This window comes from Tamandua tetradactyla, chromosome 10 (genome assembly GCF_023851605.1).
Source record: "Tamandua tetradactyla isolate mTamTet1 chromosome 10, mTamTet1.pri, whole genome shotgun sequence".
Classification (NCBI taxonomy): domain Eukaryota; kingdom Metazoa; phylum Chordata; class Mammalia; order Pilosa; family Myrmecophagidae; genus Tamandua; species Tamandua tetradactyla.
In genome coordinates, this window is record NC_135336.1 from 1,207,229 (window position 1) to 1,213,228 (window position 6,000).

The following is a 6,000-nucleotide window of genomic DNA, read 5'->3' on the forward strand; positions in this document are numbered from 1 at the left end:
CCAGTGGGGAAAGAGGGTAGAGACTGCCAGCTCCATCCCTTTCCCACTGTTCTCTCCAGGTTCTTACAGTTGATCTGCATCCACTGATGAGCCTCCCAGGAGATGGCCTGGCTCCGAGGAAGTGTGCAAGATAGCTCCCCATGGGCAGTGACCCTCCAGGTTAAGAGGGAACACAAGGTCCTCCGACACCTGGGTCAGGCGAGGCGCTTTGCAGAGCAGTGCGCCTGGTGGGAAGGACCCATGGTGCACAATGCTGGAGAATGCTGGTCTTTCTTGGATGCCTTCCAAGGAATTAATTACCAGAAGGTCACCATGGAAACCATCCTTAACTTGTGAGCAGAGGCTGTGATGGTTAGTTATCAAGACCACAACTTTGTGGGAGAGGCAGATGTATATTCTGTGATTATTAAATCAAAGGTGCATAGCATGTCACCTGAAATCAGTGGGCTGTGGGGTACTGCGGGCCGATGATGGCAGGTATGGGGCCATGAGACACGGCCGAGGCAAGTATGCAGTGCCAGCGGGAGTCCCAGACCCTGCGATGCTCCACAGAGACCAGCCCCTCTTCCTTCCTCACCCCCCTCTCCCCTCCTGTCTTTGTTCTCTTCTCTTTTTCCTTCTTTGTCCTGTGCTTTTGTCCTCTCTTCAAAAATAAACATCCATTGAGCTCTTACTTTATGCCACAGGCTATGGTGATGTTGGGCAGACAGTGACAAATGAGACACAGACAGAGAGTGAGGGGAGGACAGCAGTAGGGGGCAGGGCAGCCCCAAATCCAACAGGTGAGCTAACTATGGCTGTGAATAAGACAAAACTGGGCCATGCAGTGTGAGTGAGTGTGAGTGTGTGTGTGTGTGAGTCTGCATGTGAGCAAATGAGTGTGTGGCTGTGTGTGGGTTGGCCACTAGGAGTGCGTATATGTCAGAGAAGGTTTGGTTGTGTTCCAGTGTGTATGTGTCAATGTGTGCATGTCTGTGTGTGTGAATGAGTGTGTGTGTGTAAGTGAATGAATGTATGACTAAAAATGTTTGTGACTGTGTGAATGAGCATGTGTGGGTTAGTATGAATGAACGTGTGTGAGTGTGTGCCAGCATGTGTCAGTGCCTATGTGTGTGCTCACTGTGTATGTGCCAACATATGTGTGTCTGTGTGGAAGTGAACAAGTATGTGAATGTGTGTGAGTGTGTAAGAATGAGTATGGATGTGTGAGTGTGTGAATGTGTATACATATGGAGATTAGACCTGTGTGAGAGTGGGTGTGATTTGGGTTGACTTGATGTGAAAGAATCAGCCCTGAGAAAAGCTCAGGGAAGAGCATGCCAGGCTCAGGGAACAGAAAAGTCAGTGTCCAAGGCAGAAACAAGGAAAGCAGGTAGCAGGTGTGGGCGGGCGGCAGGGCTGGTGGGCAGCAGGTGGGGGCAGAGGCGGGCACTTCCGGATGCTGTGGTCACTCACTGGCTGAACGGACACCCCCAAGAACCACAACCTTCTTGCAGGAACACCGGGCCTGGCAGAGCTGGGTAGCCAGCCCCCATTCATTCCAAGGGAGAAGGAATGAGCCACACTTCTGTTACTGAAATAGTGAATCCTCATTTCCCAAGCCTTCAAGCTCCCTCCGTTTTACACCCTGGCCTTTTGAAGACATTTATGTTCTAAAGATGGGATGTTTTGGTGGTATGCTGAAGGGTTAAGGCAGGGCTTTGTGTACTTTCAGGTGAAGGAATAGCTGGGGATCTGGTAGAAAGGCAGATTTTGATTTGATGGCTCTGTGGTGGAGCCTGGGATCCTGAATTTCTAACAAGAAAGCAATTTACTGTCTTATCCATAATTTCCCCAGCTTTCTGCATTTTCCATTATTGATCACATCCTTTCAGATTGTGGCTGTTGGGGAGCTGACAGCAGGGCAGTGTTTGAGGATCTTCTCAGCAAATGTCTCCAGGTTGTAGAAAAGTTAACTTTTACAATACTGGGCAACCTCGGCCTCAGCCCCTCCTCTGTGTTCACCAACTGTGCTGGCTTGAAGCTGTTGTGGACCCCAGAAAAGCCATGTTGTTTAATTTGATACTGTTGGGGATCTTTTTGATTGTTTCCATGGAAGTGTAACCCACCCAATTATGGGGTAACTTTTGATTAGATGGCTTCCATGGAGATGTGTCTCCACCCATTGAAAGTGGGGTTGCTTACTGGAGCCCTTTAAGAGGGAACCATTTTGGAAAAAGCTTGAGCACTCATACAGCCAGAAACCTTTGGAGATGCAGAAGGAAAACACCCCCAGGGAGCCTTATGAAAAGAGGAGAGAAAGCTAGCAGATGTCACCACGTGCCCTGCCAGCTGAGACAGACACCACAAACCTCATTGGCCCTTTCTTTGGAGTTAAGTTATCTTTCCTTGGATGCTTTAATTTGGGCTTTTTCATGGCCTTAGACTATAAACTTGTAACTCAATAAATTCCCTTTATAAAACTGTTCTGTTTCTGATATACTACATGCTGGCATCTTTAACAAACCAAAACACCAACCTGTAGGGCACCTGAGGTGGCAGGTGGGAGAGGTCCACCTCACTTTGGTGACCTGAGCCCATTTTGTTGCAAAGATGCCACAGAGAGGTTCCATGTGCCTCTCACCCAGATTCCCTGCATCTAAGTGTTGGGCATTTGTCAAAATTAGGAAATATTAACTGGCCCAAGACTCTTGGCTAAATGGCAGAGTCCCCCTGGCTTTCCACTGATGACCCTTTCTATTCCAGGACTTGTTCAGGACAGCATTGCAGCCCACATCTTCCAGGACCTGGAACGTCTGGAAGCCAGTGGTCAGGTACCTTGTAGACTGTCTGTGTGGGTTTGCATGGTGTTTACTCGGGTAGGCTGAGGCTCTGACTCAGAGGAAGAAGAGCACGATGCTGCTCACCCTTCCTGGCACTATATCCGGGTCTGCAGCCCAATCGCCATCCCTGGGGGCAGGAACCTTCTTCCCTTGAGTAGGTGGTGGCTCCTGGTCTCCCACTGTGAAGTTATACTGTTTCCCATTCATGCTTCAGGAGTGGGTCCTTGAGACCAGGCCACCCCCAAAGAGAGCGAGGAATATCAAAGAATCTGTGGATATTATGTTTTTTTAAAAAAAACACAATAATTAAATATTTCAGAGAGAGAGACTTTGAAACTATGTAAAGACCCTGTTTCTCTTTAAAGTTTCACCCAATAATTTTAACATCAATTGGTGTCTCTTATTCATCACAATTACACTATGGTGTTCAAATGGTGAATTTTTTCTATTTCCTTCACTGCTTCTACATTTATTCACTGGAATTCTCCTATAAGAAAGATTTGTTTCTTCTCTTTCATTCTATTATTTATTAATGTATCTCTATCAATGTGGATTCCGGAATATCCATTTTATAACTTGGGGTATAATCCAATATGTACTATATTTATTTTACTATTCAAATTGCTCCAGCTTTGGCCATTGGGAAACTTTTTCCTGTTGACTTCTGAATCCTTTTGAATGCACCATGATTTTTTATTTTTTTTTTAGTATTTTCTTATTTTCTGATCTTAAAAGGTGCTTCAAGCATATCTTGTATTTTCTTTCCAGCACTAGCCAAGGAGTCCTGGAGCCTTTTATTGAAGAGTGGGATTTAGAAACCATGATCCGGGCTCTAGATGTGTGTGCTTTGCTACTAGTTAGTTATTGATTTAAAAATATTTCTTCTATTTTTATAGGCATTTTACATTATAAAATTTCCTTAAACACTGTTTTAACTTCATCCTACGTATTTCAACATGCATTATTTATATTCTAATTACATTCAAAATCTTTTTATTTCCTTACAAATCTTTTTAAAATCCATGCATTAATTAAAAGTGTGCTATTTAATTTGCAATATTTAGAGATTTTCCAATTGTGTTCATTGTTATTGACTTTTTTTTTTTTTACATGGGCAGGCACTGGGAATCGAACCCAGGTCCTTGGGCATGGCAGGCAAGCATTCTTACCTGCTGAGCCGCCGTGGCCCGCCCTGTTATTGACTTTTTAAGTTTAATTACAACTTTGAGAACATCTTTGTATGACCTCTATTTTCTACATTTATTAAGATTTATCTTATGGTCCAGAAAATGGGCTCTCTTGGTGAATATTCCATGTGTACTTGAGAAGAAAAAGTATACATTTTTCTGTCAGATGAATTGTTCTGTCAATGTCAGTTCAGTCAAGTCAGATGGTAATGTCATTATGTAATCCATGTTCCTGATGATGTCATACTCCATCTTTTTACTTTTAATGTATCAATTTATTTTCATTTAAAATGGATTTCTTGTAGACAACATATATTCAGGTCTTCTTCTTTATCCAATTTGACAATCTCTGTCTTTTTATTGCTGTGTTTAGACCATTTACATTTAAAATAATTATTGATAGAGTTGCATTACAATCTACCATTTTGCTAGACATTCTCTATTTGCTTCATTTGTTCTTTGTTTATTTTTTTCTGCTTTTTCTACCTCCTGTAGGCTCAATCCACTTTTATAATTCTGCTTTATCTCTTCTGTTGATTAATCATTTATACTTCTTAAAAATTTTTAGTGTTTATCCTGGGGTCTAATATGTACATATTTGAACACTCTGCATTTACTTTCAAATAATATTGTACTTTTTCACATGTATTATATTTCTAAATCCTTTCTTCCATTCTTTGTAAAATTGTCATATATTTCACCTTCATGTATGTTATAAATATATAATACACAGCATGTTTGCAAGATGGTGGGGCCCATCCCCAATTCTGTAGCCCCAAGAGCCTCACACTTGGCCTTTAACAATGTATTAAAATTCTTTCTAGCTGCAGCTTCTTCCCTGTATGTATAGTATCAGACAGCATCTATCCCAAAATGTTTGGGTCTTCTTTCTTCCTGTAAGCACCTATCTCTTCCCAAATTTTTGGTTGGTTGTTTGCTCTGCAGTCTCATTTCTCTAGTGGGTTCAATAAAAGTCAGTGGTTTACAATTTTTCCTGTTCTTTTCTTGTTGTAAAGGTGGGAGTGACATTCTTTCTGGCTTTTTCAATTTCTAGTATAAAATTAGAAGTCTTCAGCTCCATTCTGCTTGAATTGTTTTTTACTGTCTTTCAGAGTATAAAGGCTCCATTACAGCAACTCATTCTTATCTGTCTGGTGCATCTTATAGAAAACTGTCGGTGTGCCTGCCAAGGATAAGGAACACTTACCCATATTACCTCATGCTAGGAATCTGCAAAACCTTATCTCAATTTTTCATTCCTTTGAAAAGTTTTTTTTTTTTTTTTTTGGCATGGGCAGGCTCCAAGAATTGAACCCAGGTCTCTGGCATGGCAGGTGAGAATTCTGCCACTGAGCCACCATTGCACTTTGGACATATTTTTTTTAAATCTCTATGAAAAAAATTCTCTAGAACTCTTTGAGATGCCCTTAGAATGGTAATAATTTCTGGAATCACAGATCTGGGCTCAAATTCATATCCCTTCACTTATGGTTGAATCATGATACTGACTTTTCTATCTCTTTAAGTCTCTCAGGATGCAATCAAGGTGGATAATTATGACCACCTAGGCAGCCACTCTTTTATCTTCTCTTATGTGGGCTACTCCTCTTAAACCCATCAATATCTAAGTAACTTCATAACAGCCTCAGGGCCACTTGTTCCTTTAAGGAAGGTTCTTTGGTAGATATCCATGAAGCAGCAAATCCTTCTTTATTCCAGAGTGCTGCATCATCCCTCCCACAAGCTCTAGCCCTGCTCTGTGGAGCACAACTACTCCTTATCCAATATTTCCCCTCCCAGTGAAACCTACTCTCATCCACCAGATGTCAAAGCTAAAAACCTGTGAGGCTAAAAAAAAAAGGCAAAAAACATTCCTAGTGCTTCTTTCTCCTTCACGCCCACATTTCTGAATCTTGAGTTCATAAATATCTCCCACTCTTGCTCACTGCCCTGCCTCCCAAAGCCACTGGCACCTTCTGTCAGCATCTTGG